The sequence below is a fragment of the Scleropages formosus genome, chromosome 13, assembly GCF_900964775.1.
Source record: "Scleropages formosus chromosome 13, fSclFor1.1, whole genome shotgun sequence".
Lineage (NCBI taxonomy): Eukaryota > Metazoa > Chordata > Actinopteri > Osteoglossiformes > Osteoglossidae > Scleropages > Scleropages formosus.
Window position 1 is genome coordinate 25,144,038 of NC_041818.1, and position 14,288 is coordinate 25,158,325.

Consider the following 14,288-nt stretch of genomic DNA (forward strand, 5'->3'; position numbering starts at 1 on the left):
AAATTACCCAGCTGTATAAACGGCTAAAAACTAAGTAGTTTAACACTGTAAGTCGCTTTGGAGAAAAGTGTAAAAATGAACGTAAATGTAAGTCCGACAGGGAGCACCCCCCTCCCCGTGGGGACGGGGGTGTTTACTCTCCCCCGTGTTTCAGCAAAGGCAACGTTGTGCCTGTTTGGAGAGCAGAGCAATCAGTGTGTGCAGGTGCACTTTCACGTCACCTTTCAGAAAGTGGTATAAAAACTCCAGTCCTCCGTTGCTGTTCCGACCCCACGCCGGAAGGTAACGATGAAGGCAAAAGTGCTTTCAGCTCCTCCACACGACACCCATTGTTGAATCGCTGCTCTCCCGCTTCGGCCAGCAGGGGGAGACGCTGAACCTCTTACGCACCTGCCCTCGACTGCTCATGAGCACGTGGAGTGTGTGAGGGTTGCCGAGAGATTCTGCAAGGCTGTGGCCCCACCCCTTCGTCGCAAAGAATGCTGGGAACGCAGGTCTCCGGACAGACGCCCCCCCCTACACAAATAACTGTTATATTTGGTCAAACCTGTTCGGCATCAGCGACTGATAGGAGCTTTGTTGTTCCACGCCTCTAGGGGCCTTTGCACCCTGGGATGTGACATTGTGAAGGGGGTGTGTTCACTACCTGAGCCACTCCTCACTCCCCTGCACCGCCCCCCCCCCCGAAGACTGACATGATTCCCAGCCACTGAAACAGCAGCATAACCCATCGCCAGCACCGATACCGAGCGAGCGTCTGCGGTGGCGCTATGGTTGAGATGACAGTTGCAACGTGGGAAGCGTGCACCTGTGGTAAACGCTGAACCTGCCGCCAGATGACCGAGGCACCGGCACACTTTTCTTGCCAAGTATTTCAGGAGGACGGACCACCTGGAGGAAAAGGCTCCTGGTTTCCCTGGTTTTGCTGAGGTCCTGCATCGTTGAGCAAAGGCCAGTGTGTGAGGTGCGTGTGAGCAGAGTATGAACTGTGTGTGAGCAGTGTGTGACTGTGTAGAAACCCTCCTGCTGAGTAACGCAGGACTCCGTGGGTGAGGCTTGAAGCCACTTGGACCCCCGGACTCTGTACCTGGGTGCACCCAACGATGCGTGTTTGCGTTCGCGCACGCACACGCACACACACTGTAGAGTCACCCCAGCTAAACCAGCACCTCACGCCAGCAGCAGAAAAAGAAAACATTTTTCCTTTTCGGATTTTTGCTTTTTCAAAACAATCTGCGCTCGTTCAGCTCACATTCTGTGTACAAACGAAAGAGGTGGAGAAACAGTTCACATCCTGTAGAGCGAAGAAAACAAAGTAAAATACCTTCACTTCATTTATACAGAACCTATAAATTAGCGAGGAGACGAGAGCCAAGGAGAGAAAGCGGCTGTAGGGACGAAGCCGGCCGAGGAACCGATCGTCTCTCTGCCTCGATGATCCTGAGCCGCCACCGAGTGGGATGGGGGGGTTTGCTCAAATCCCTGTTTCCTTGTCCCTGCCCCCCCAGGCCCCGCCCCTACGCGGTCTTGATGCCCTCAAAGCCGCAGAACTTCCACCTCTTTTCCAAACTTGCTCCCACGCCCGTCAGCTCCTGGCGGAAGGTGCAGGGCAGTCGGCCCAGCAGGGCCTCCACCTCCGGGGGCCCGATCTGCACCGGGGGGGGGGGGGGGGCAGAACACAGGCAGAGGTCAGTACAAGACAGGGGCAACGTGCAACACAAGTGGCTTCCAAACCTACAGGACTGGTGTCATACCTCACTTGTGTTACGGTACAGAACAGTAAAATGGACACAGACGGTGTGAATGTCCACAACACCTCAATCACACAGTAACACTGTTTCATAGCACTAGATGGTGCAGGAGGATGTAGGTTCAATCCCCAATCAATCTGTTTGCATGTTCTCCCCGTGTCTGAGTGGGTTTCCTCTGGGTGCTCTGGTTTCCTTCCACAGTCCAAAAACATGCTGTTCAGGTTCATCCATAGTGTGTGTGACAGGGAGAGTGTGTTCCACTGATGTTTGGATGAGTGACCCATTGTAAGTAGTATATCTAGCAGTGTAAGTCACCTTGGGTAAATAAAGTGTGGGCTGATAACACTACATAGTGTTTGCTGGAAGTCACTTTGGAGAAAAACATCTGATAAATGAAGTAATGTAAATGTAGGTGAGTGTAGTGCCCCCCAGTGGCAGGGCAGCAATGAGCACAGGAGGCACAGGGGGGCCTGTCCTCACAGCAGGTCTCTGTCTGCAAAGAACTGTGTGCAAGAGGTGAGAGCAGCCAACCTCGAGAACATTCTGGGGTCTCTATGGTTCCATACCCCGCCCTCACATCCCCCCCCCCCCCCACTCAGTGTCCCGCCCATACGGAACCATCTCGTCGTCTGTGTGAGAGCACAGGGAGGCTCCGTACCTACCTTGGTGTCGAGGCGCTGCAGATAAGAGCAGATGTACTCGATGCTGGCGCCAAACGGGTGCACGTGCAGGAATGTTGAGATGATGCCTAAAGGAGACATGAGAACAAGGCTTTGTGGGATATGTCACGGCAGAGGTGCTAAAGGAAGTGCGTGGGATGTCCGGCTCGTCTGCTCTGGGCCCTCGAAGGTTCTGCCGCTAACAGAGAGCGAGAACTTCATCGCTGCTTGCTCTGCTCATCAGCAAACGGTACTAATGGACTAATGGAGACATGTCTTGCAGCAGCTGTGGTTACAGGTCCAGGAGGCAGAGCGTACCAGGACCCCCAGGGCCTCTGCTCCTGCTGGGCTCCAGAGCGCATCACACCACGCCCTGCCATCCAGAGTTACGCCTGCGCTTGTGGTTCAGCAGCGGTCGGGTGGCAGCGACCAGGACCCAGGTGACAAAGTATGGTCATGTTGAAGGACCAAAGATCCTGCACACATTTCAGTTCAGGGGAAAGATCAGCAGCAGGAGGTGGGACTCACAGGCGAGAGGCTCCTTCAACTGAAAGGCAATGGCTCTCACCGCTACGCCCCCTGCCGGCTCACAGTGATATACATGCGTTTAGGTAGTGTTATCCGGTACTTTGCAATAGCGTGTGTGCTGAAGAGTGTGACGATGCTAAGATGGAGTGTGTGTTAGCCACACCTCCAGCACTGTCGGACTGGGCCTCCGGCGCACTGTGAAGGAGAAGCCCCATTAGTCACCTAAGTGGCACAGCACCATCGCAGGGATCCTTCCGCTGTGGAATTACCCTCGACGCCATAGCGGTCTCTCTCTCTCTCTCTCTCTCTCTCTCTGTGTGTGTGCGTGTGCGCGCGCACGCGTGTCTTTCTGACGCCCTGCTGAGCACTGGGGCGTGGGGCGCGTTAGGACAGCGCGTTGACAGTGTACACACACCCTGCGGTTTGCTGCCTGGGTGTGAGGGCTGACCCCTCACCCTGCATGAACAATCTGTGGCCGAGAGCTATTGCCGGCATGGCGGGGGGGGTGCGCAGGTGCTGGGGGGAATCAAACAGCCGAAACCCTGCTGTTAAGATGAAGGTGATGAAGGACCTGAGCTGGCAGCCAATCAACACTGAAGTAGCAGGAGGAGGGCCCACCGATGGGGCGGCTCTGTCTGCCTGTACACTTACATCCTGGGGATGTCAAATGGCACAGCGTGACCCCCTGACCTTTAACCCCACCTACCGACAAGCAGAGCCTCCCTCTCAGACTTGACTGGGCTGGGGGGGCTCTTCTCAGGGCGTTCTCCTTCTCCTGGCTGCAGGAGACCACGGCTAAGGCGGCCCCGTCCTGTCGGAGGAGGAAGAAAGTACCAGAGAATGTCAGAGGTGCGAAAGCACAGGCATTGCACCCCTCAGTTAAAAATGTGCGCGCTCGCACACACACAACACACACACACACACACACACACACACACACACACACACGCGCACAAACACACACACGCGCACAAACACACACACACACACACACACACACACACACAGAGGCAATGGTGACATCACAGACCCAGGGGGGCAGCAGGGGGAGGAACAGAAGCAGCCAGGTGATGTGTGTAGCGGTGGGAGGCAGGTGGTGTATGTATATATATGTATGTGTGTGCGCGCACCCTCTGTCACTGGGAGAGGTTATCTTAGGTTGGGGCAGGTGTGAGGAGGAGTTTCTACTCACGCTGCTCTGATTAGCGCCCTCCTCCGTCTCCCTGTCCAGTGCCTCGGCCGCCTCCAACTGCAGCCAACAGGAGAGTCGTTCGTGAGACACAAGGGACGGATGAACAGACAGACAGACACACACACACACACCTGCGGTTGACTGACAGCACAAAGACGAAATCACACAGACCAGCAGAAGCAGAAAGGGGGACCTCGGCGACGTTCACACACACACACACACACACACTCGTGACAGATGTGGGGAACAGCGACCGCGGCGTCACACCTTCCCTGATATTCGCACAGCACCTTCCTACGGAGATGCCCCTCGAACCGTGGATGCACAGCGGCACAAACAGCGTCTCCCTTGATTCCTGGCAGGTGACGGGTGGGACGGCAAACCAGGTGACCCCCCCCCACCCCAACCGGTTTAGAGGACAAGGTGCGAACGATGAATGACTTGTCATCAGGATCTTTTTAATAGGATGACATCAATGGAGACCTGAAGACGACTGATGGCAGGAGACAAGCGAGAGACATAGCACATGCTGTCTATCTCTCTCTCACACACACACACACACACACACACACACACACACACACACACACACACACGCCCGTCTAATTGATTTCCTTCTCCTGCATTAACTCGACTGTCACAGGCCATTTACGTACGCAGTCCTGCACATTGGGAATTATACTCACACTTATATATCCGGATTATTTATACACGCCACAGAAAATAATTTAATTTCCATTTTGTCAACGTCATCTTGCCTGAGCCAAGTATCACCAGTAACCATGACATCCGAGGCAATGACTGGAGACGGTCGGGATGACGTGGGGGAGGGGGGGAGGTCCCGGAGCAAGATGACGCCGATGAGGACGTCTCCTGGAGCCGGGCGACACGCCTCCCCGCCAGCGCCACCAATTAAAGGCCGTTATCTCAAAGCGACATGTTCCGCTGTCCACGTGCGCCTCCTCCAAAGAGACAGACCCCCGCGGACGGAGGCGCGCAAACACACCTAATGGGAAGAGACTGCTGCTGGCTGGCGGCGCTTGCCCTGTCACGCCGAAACGCCATTAGTTTTCATTAGCGTCTGCCGCAGCCGCGAGGTGTCTTAACCGTTTTGGGCAAGGTGGAGCAGAGGCCACGGGGCGGGAGCGGTGCGAAGCCAAGCAGGCGTCATAGCCGCAGAAGATGAGGTCGCTGGTCTTTCTAACGGACACTCAGAAGAGGTGACGGAATTGTTATGAAACCTTATAAAGAAGCAGAAGAATTAGTGGTGAAACACGGTACCGGCACAGTACCAGTTTCACTTAATTTCATTTGAATTAGAGCACCAATCGGGTCCAGCCAATCCATTCCGGGGCCTCGGAATGACGACCGGCGCGCTTCCCTTACTGGAGCTTCCTTCATCGGTCCTCCTGCCGCTTCCGGCTGCCCGAACCCAAAGCTCTCAAGGGGCCCGTGTTCCGGGAGCGATGGGGAACGAGTGCACGACACACACTCGAGCTGACAGCCGCGTCATCAATCACCATTAATATTTATACGCAAAGCAAATGTTCCTATCTATTTCTTTCATGTTATCTATTTTTATACGCTCATATTTAAACTCTTCCATTTGCTCCGCCAGATTTTCACCAAAGCAAATTGTCTACGCAGAGGAACCGCGGTACAATACCCTGCTGGGGATTCGAACCCATGACTCTTCTCTGTCTCCATGAAAGCGGAGCCACTGGTTCAGTGCTCTGCTGTTACATTAAGGGGACAGACGGTGGCGCTGTCAGGGTTGAGCAGAACAGTGCATGTAGGGATTCACAGTCATCCCCTTTGGAGTGCGTGTGTGTGTGTGCATGCACGAGTGCAGTCTTCGCCAAAATGTGTCTGAATAAGAACGACGGCAGGCTGGGGCCTCTGGGATCATGTGGGCGCCGCATGGAGCTGCTCTCGTGTCTCAGGTGAACGTCTGCGGCACCAACAGTAAACAAAACGCGACGACAGTTCGCGCGAGGTCACACACACCACAGGAGAAACACGTTACGTTAATACATTTACATTGATACTTAAAGCAAACGGACTGTCAACAACCATGTTCACCGTATGAATATTTACAGATGTAATGGGGGAGGGGCTACCTCTGACGCTGAATATGTAATGGCGTATCAGGGAGGAGCTACACTGACACCAAATGTGTACGGTGTGTGGGGGGAGGGGTCACAGCGACACACCGTGTTTGCATTCGCCAGGGGAAACGCCAGGACTCGCTCCTGCAGACTGTGCACCTGACTTTCCAGCTGCTGCTTCTCCTCACTGCTCTTCTCCAGCTCCACCTCCCGCTGCTTCAGCTCCTCGCGCAGCTTCAGCAGTTGCTGCAGAGACCGAGAGGGTGGAAGGGAACGTATGAGTGAGGAGCCCCTGAGAACTTCCCCCAACACAGAGCCTGATTTTGAATCCCTGCGGCACCTTTGACCTGCCGTCCATCGTGTACGACACCTCGGCCGTGAGCTGCAGCTGTTTTTATCCCATAGAAACCCTCTCTTTGCTTCCGTACCTCAGTCATTGCCCAACCCAGGGTCTCGGATTAGGATGACCGCCTCCCCCGCCTACAAGAGCGACCCCTCACTGGACGACTGACTCTGCCCTCCCGGGTTGACAGTTGGACTTCCTTCTCCCCATGTTACCAAACTTCCTCTGGAGTCGAGGGCCCGCAGTCCGAGGGAGATGATGCCACAGAGGGGGAGATCCGTATGATCCACAGGCACCACGCGTCCGTGTCCCCAGACACCCCTGCAGACACTCCGGCTTGGCAACACGGCGCAGACCTTCCACGCTGAGCGGCGGCTTCATTACGCCGGCAGGATGTGGCCGATGTTTATCTGTAGCTGTCTGCTTAGGAGTTCCGTGGCGGGTGACATCAAATATTCAGAGAGCTGTTATCTATCGCAGCCTCCGCTACCTGGTTGGGTAACCTTTTTGCTGCTATTTAAGTCGTGCCCTCCATGAATAAATCACACGCAGCCTCGCCGAGCACCTGGCATCCTCACGGAACCGCCATGGGGAGGGGAGAGGGGAACCACGCATACTCAGACCGCACCCTTCTGGTGGAGGAGCGACCAACCGGTGGAACAGTCCAAACGGCCTTTTCCCGACAGGGCACCACCTCTGGGTATGAGCTGGATTGACAGAAGGGCCCGAAGTGTCATTTGCCCAGGAAGAAGGTCCCGCGATATGTTACCGGTGCAGCTGGGTAGCGCGTGTGCCAGGAAACAGGCGTGGAGGACGTGCAGGGATTATTTACGCAAAACCCTGCAGTAAAAAATGGCACGAGACAGACCTGCTGGCCTGCCGGCATGTGTCACCTGCTTTTCTTTGACTTGCCGAGCGATTAATTAGCACTCTGTAGCAGGGGTCTCGAACCTGCAGAGCCCTTTGTCTCCCAGCTTTTCACCAGCTTAATGAACACAATCTTTTAATCCTGTTTTTCATCATCATTTTTGATCTTGGCTTTCAGCTCAGATTTCAGGGAAACAATTACACGTGCAACTATTAAACCGTCCATGGTCAGGAAGGTCTGCAGGCAACAGCGATGGGAAGAGCTGAGGGACGAGGGCTGGGGGCCGGCGGCTGATCACAGCGCCTTCCGTGGGGCCCTGTATCCGGGCAGTATCAGAGAGCCGTTTCCATGGTAACTGCAATGGCGATGGCAGTGGGGATACGGGATCCCTGGGGCCCGAGAACAGTAAGAGCAGCAGGTAGATGGACAGTTCTTCCACCAAAGAGTCTGCAGCAGAGCTCTGTGCTCCCCGGCCGACTCCTGACACCGAGAGGAAAAAACACCACATCCTCAAAGCGCTGTTTGAAAGTATCCCAGAAAGGCCACTAGGGTTAGAGGAAAGAGCGGGGCTGACATGGCCATGTAGTCGAGGTCACGAGGCAATATCAAATTACAGGTGTCAGTTTTTTTTGGTCAGGGACCGCAATCACTGCTGTGAATGGGTTTGAGGACGGCACACATAGGGGACATACGGATTCCTTAAATGTCTAAAGAGAAAAATTACTATATATTTAATTGTCTTCTATTTCGGTGCAACGTGTGTTCAAGTGCATCTGACTAACTGCATGATTGAACGAATCAATAAAATCGATAGTATTTATTGTAAGTACAGTATGTGTCAATGTTACAAATGTTCTCCCTCGGGCCATAGGTTGCCCACCCCTGCTCCAGATGAAGTGACACGGAAGACCTGATGAGCGTTAGGTGCATGACGGGGGGCGGCGCGCCCCTTGCGGATTAACTGTCGGGAGGGTGCGTGCGACGGCGGACCTTTTGCATGCCCTGCAGTGCCTGCTGCAGGAAGCTGAGCTGCTGCTGCCGCGTGGCCTCCTCCTCGGTGCGTGGCGCCTGCGACACGGCCTTGCCCTGCTCCTGCTTCAGTAGCTCCACCTCATTGCGGTAGGCGTCCAGCTGGCAGCGCAGGCTGTCGTTCTCCTCCTTCAGGGCCTCGACCTGTGCTGCCGGGCCTGGACGAAGGACGAAAGGGGAAGGGTGAAGGCAGGGAGAGACAATAAGGGTGCAATTGAAGAGAAGAGAATGCAATCCATTCAGAGGTCTGATGATCCCAATAACAACAACAATAGTAACAACAATAAACGGGATTATTCCTGAGCAGGGTTATGTTGCATGTTTTGTTTACGCAACACTTGTATCACACTGGCCTCCTTTTTGTGTGAATCGCATATTTTTGTTCAAACGCCTCGGCTGCGCAAACACCTCCATGAAGCCACTGATGCCTGCTCAACTGAACCGAGGCTCAGGAATATAGGCCAGGGTACGAGAGACAGATTTAGACCACAAAACCTCAGCTGGCACGCAGACAGGGGTGTCGGGAAGACATGGAAGAGCAAAGGAGCGACTGTCGTCACTTAACCTAAATAAACAGACGAAAGACGCTCAAAAATGGAGGCCATTGATGCGGCGTCTCCCAGCATCGTCATCGTCGTCCCCCCCCCCCCCCCAAGGCTCCGCGAGGGAGCAGATAAAGGGTGTTAATGCTCATCGCTCCCCGTTTCCTACAAGAACACATATTAGCCTAATTACAGGGGCTCTAATAAAGAGACGTTAATTAAAAAGTTCGCTCAATGGGCCAAGTGCGTTGTTATCAAATACCGGTAATTAAACTGTGGCCAATATGGCCCTTCTCCCTCGCCTCACTAACCAGCCCGTCGGGCCACAGGCAGACAGCCGTGTGACGCTACACTAAATAGGAGCGCCCATCCGAAGTGTGCCCTCGGAGGCGATTGTAGGTAGGTTGCCTCTGCCGCCAGAGGGCTGAAGTCGCTGGGTGTCGAACAGCAGGCGCTGTGGCAACAGCCTCAAAGCGCAACGCCAGACACCTGTGTGCCGCTCTCGGCTGAAAAAAGCGATAAAAGGCAGTAAAACATGATAAAAAACAAGCCCCCCCGCCACCTTGCAAAAGTTGTTATGAAACCCAGCAGGTGTAAAATATTTGCTAAAATAAATATTTATCCTGCCGCGTGACATCTGTGACACACCAACCGATGATATCTGGTCTTGGTGACGAAGCCTTCCAAGCAGATTTTTATTATCTTTTTAAATAACTGCGGTTAGAAATGAAATAGAGAGGGAATGAGAGTGTGGTAAACTAATGATTTAATTTGCATGCATTTCCATATTAACAAGGACGATTGTCACATGTGAGAAGCTGAAGGACGCTTAATGCCCAGTCCCTGAGAGCAGCTGTCGCTGTGTCCTGCTCCCGGAACCCGACTCAGCAGCGCTAACCCGCCCCAGTTACTCCACCAAGAGATGGAAACAGGTGGATTTGTCCTTTTTTTTTTTATTTTATTTTACCGCATTCAAATGACTTTCGGTGATGTGCCTGCTAGCACTAAGGCGATGGTGCCCGACGTCCAGAAAGCTCTTGTGAAGAACTAGGCTGAAGGGCTGTCGACAACAGGCAAAATGAGAAACACTGGAGGACGAGCCAATTAAAACACTCTCCACTGGTACTATTGACTTACTCTGTTAAGTCCTTGAGAGGATGTGGCGAATGATCCACGGCTTCCTCTAATTCTGCGATATTACACCGGCGCAGGGGGAATTAGCAAAGCCACTTAATTGGAAATACATCTGATCTATGGTGAGCTTCATGCGTCCTCTGGAAATAAGAAACCGACCGACTGATTTCCCACAGGGCACTTCTTCACATGCAGCCAGTGAGTTCTGTTGTGGCAGAGCCACACGCAGTGTACTGTGTGCGCGTGCGCACAAAAGACACGTCGCTGTCATACCCGAGTCGTCGGAGTCCTTGCTCTCCGGAGCGTCCTCCATGTCATCGTCCGACATCTCCATCTCCTCCTCCCGACGGATGCCCATCAGCTCCTCGTTGTGGATGTTCCGGATCTCCTGCAGGGGGCGACAGGGGGGTGGCAAGTGGGGATGAAGCTTCTGCGATGCACAGACGGCCTTGGGCCACAGCAATCTCACGTCCCACACTTGAGGGATAAAGTCTTTGGTGAAGACGAGGAGAGGGCACAGGGTTTGAGGGACAGATGCAGGCAAGTGCTGGCCTTTCTACTCACATCCCGTGGGTCCAACCGGCACCCCGGGTCTGTTATGACTCTCTTGATCTCCTGAGTGCTGGCGGCAGAGACAGGCACACGGCAGAGATGGAGATTTAAGGGGGTGCATGGGGGCGGCTGTGAGCGCTTCGCGCAGATGGGAACAGCTGTCAGAGCCCCAGCTCTAAGGGGGCGAGCGGCATCAGGGAAGAGGGGGTGTGATCGCTGGTTAATGGAGCGAGAGTGAAGTTCAGCCGGGGAAGATGGGGGTTGATGGAGACGCTGTTGCGGTACCATGGGGAGAGGAGCGTTTCCCACGGCAACAAAACACAGGCTTCATGTAAACAGGGCCATCTGCCTGGCGCCCGCAACACGCAATCATACAGCGTATTACAGGGGTCGAACAGGTACTGATACAAACAAGCCCATCTGGCCGGTGAGAGAAGGGAATCACTGCATGAAGGTGTTTCAGCGTGAGTTGGAGCGAGGGGGGGGGGGGGGGGGGGGGGTCGGGGGGGAATTGGGGGCGGCTGCACTTTCCTCAGCACGGCCCTCGCAGCCGCAACTTTTAAAAGCCTATGGAATAGTTCTCATCCAGGAAAATTACAGCGCGCTGGAAAAGACAGACCGAGGCGCCAAGGAGCTCGCTCTGCGGGCCGCGGTGTGTCCTACCTACCCAGCCTGCACCTCTCCCAGTAAAGACAGCAACGGTGGTGGTGGTGGTGGTGGTGGGGGGTTACCCTGGTTACTCCACCGCTACTTACCGTAGCCACACGGGCCCCGTGGGACGATCTAACGGACTTACCGAGGAACTGCGTCCGCTGAGCAGACAGTGTGCGCTATGATGAAGTCCCTCCTGCTCTCCTTACCTTGCGCTAACGGGCAGCTCACCGAGGGCCCACGGGGGTAACGCTGAGCAATTGCAAGCAAACACCCATGTCTCAGACGAGTCAAACAAACTGCGCACCTTCGGCAACCGCAGGACTGCGCGGGTCCAAAGCTTGGTGCTGGCCTGGGGGGGAGGGACGGGCACGCAGTCCGAAGGGAAGCATTACTGCAAAGTGCCCTGTCCTCAGTCCCCCAGATCTCCACAGCTCAGGCCGAAAGGAAACGAAATTGACGGGGAAAAAAATGTGATGCTTCAATTTCACGGGCAGAGAAGGAGGCTGAAAGCACTTGGAGTGCTGAGGATCATAAAAATTAATAAGCCCACTTCACCTGGGTGGGTACAGCTCGGTGGGGGGGGATGGGGGTAAACTTAAAAAAACAGCAATAATAATGGGAAAAAAACACTGTGCGACAAATATTATGTGAAAATGAAGCCCCTAGAGCCCAGCTAGTGTTGGTAGATGGGTAAAATGGGCACCACCGGACCAGGGTGGGTAGGGGACACTATTGTGGTTTGTGGCTGGGGGGGGTGGGGGTGTCAGCCTAACAAAATTACTGGGGTTAGCAGGGAAAAGAGACATTATATCCTTTGGAAATAAACAGAAATCAATATCAATAAAGCAAATAGAAGGATATTAGATCCTAGCCCCTCCACGTCTGGTGGTTAACTGTACAATTCTTGTATGTAACGGCTTGTTATTGTGGGACTGTTTGCTCTCCGGCACATTAGCGGGTCGTCATCCAGGTCCCCAGTGGATGGATTGGGACCACAGGGCAGATTCCATCACATTCTGGAGCTTCGCCGCCTCTGCAGCCGAAAACCCTACGGTCGGAGTGGGCCTCGTACCGTGGCCGAGTGCGATTCCAGCTCCAGGACAGCTATTAATTAGGATTCCTAGCACCTCCTGATGAGGAAGAAACGGGGGCGACCCCAAGACCCGGGATCTTGGCAGCACCGCCATCCATGCAATCTGGGTTCTTCATCACAGCGCGAGAAGCAGATTAGGCGGTTAATTACACGGCGGTCGAGGCAGGCCTGTCAACGATGAAGCCGAGTGAATGCCGCTAGAGTGACAATGCGAACGCTACATGCAAACACCCCCGTCATTAAAAAAAAAAAAAAAAAAATCCTCGCTGTAATTAATTTGGTATTTGCGCGATGGAGATAATGGAGGAGTATAAACAAACACTGTCAGGACCCATTAATTAATCAGATTTGCCCTGTTCTGCAGCGATGCGCGAGCAGTAACGCTGCAGTTGCAGTTTGTGTAAAAGCCTGCGATGGGGGTTCATCGGGGTGGGGGTGGGTCCGGGTCCGACACCGCCGGGGCATTGTGGGAGAAAAGCTGCTCCATGACAATAACCAGGCGCCTGCTGTCTGTGGCTTTACCTTTTCTGTCAATTGGTGAGGGTGTCTGTTCAGGGTGAGTTCCCTCTCAGCTGTGTGGGGTCACCTCCTCCCACCCTTCCCCTCCCCCACCTCCCAGACCCCGCCCTTTAGAGAGCACTCCGCTCACCTTCCGTCCTCCCTGCTCGAACTGTAATCACTGCTCTGTCAATAAGAGAAGAGATGAAACTCAAAGGAAATGGGTGTGGGGGTTATGGGAAGGTGGAGGAAGTTGGGGGGGGGGTGGGAGGAAGGGGCAAGAGTGGGCAGAGTGGGAGGGGAAGGGCTCACACAGTCAACAAAATCACTTTTTACAAAGAAACACAGCATATTCCAATATTTCATATGGGAAACACAAAAGACACAGACAGAAATAGAGAAGGGGAGCGAGAGAGAGAGAGAGAGAGAGACAGAGAGAGCGAACGGCAGAGTACCAACCTCGGCCTGCTTGCGCCACATGTCCAGGTTCTTGCGCTGGGCTTTGGAGAAATGGTCCCATGCTCTTTGTTTGGAAGCAGCGTGGAATACAGACACAATCTGCTCAACTGTGGCGGGGGGGGGGTGCAGCGCCCATTTGTACCGTCCAGGTGGGGGAGGGAGGGGGCAGCGGGAAGAGGCAGAAGGGGGTAAAAAAGTGGAATCAGGCAGGAAGGCAGTCTCATGTTCGCGTTTGTCGCTCTCCTCTCCCCTGTGGGCGGCACAGCGCTGTGATTGGGTGCTGGCTCCGCCTCTGGGCAGGGCTTCATGCCAACTTTCTAGGAGTGGGGGGCAAGGAGCGTACAGCCCCGCCCTAGAGACGGACCCCCCACAGCGGAACACCCAAGACGGGGCTGTGCACTGCATGAAAACTGGGGAGCAAAGTCAAGATAAGCCAGCCCCCGCCTCCTGCCCCCAGCCCCCACCCCCACCCCCCGCTGAGTAAGAAAAGCCCCCTGTTCCATCATCACTGCAGCATCTGACTGGAACAGAGTGTCGGAGCATTCCATGGTCAGCAAATCGCTTCCACCTGCCTGCATACACTCACCTACCCCCCCCCACCACCCCCATCCACCAGTCTAGGGCAGGGTTTACACCCATTTCCTGTTCTGCAGCTATCACCTGCTGCATTGCAATATGTGTTGAAGACACCTGCCATCACCCAAAACCCCAAGGAGCAGAGAACAGGCTTCACCTCACCCTGAAGGTCTGCTCAAGTGAATTCTTGGAACACATTCATTTAAAAGTGGAAAAATGTGTTCTTGATCCTCAAAAGTTCATCCATTTTCCTACCACACATGTAAAATTTCAGACTATTTATGGATTTATACAGCGGACAG

At 54.2% G+C, this 14,288-nt stretch overlaps 1 pseudogene; it reads right to left on the reverse strand.

Moving 5' to 3' along the window:
- Positions 1-1,517: 1,517 nt before the first annotated feature.
- The window catches only part of LOC108923131 (ecto-NOX disulfide-thiol exchanger 2-like), a 158,637-nt pseudogene continuing 145,866 nt past the window's right edge, over positions 1,518-14,288 (reverse strand).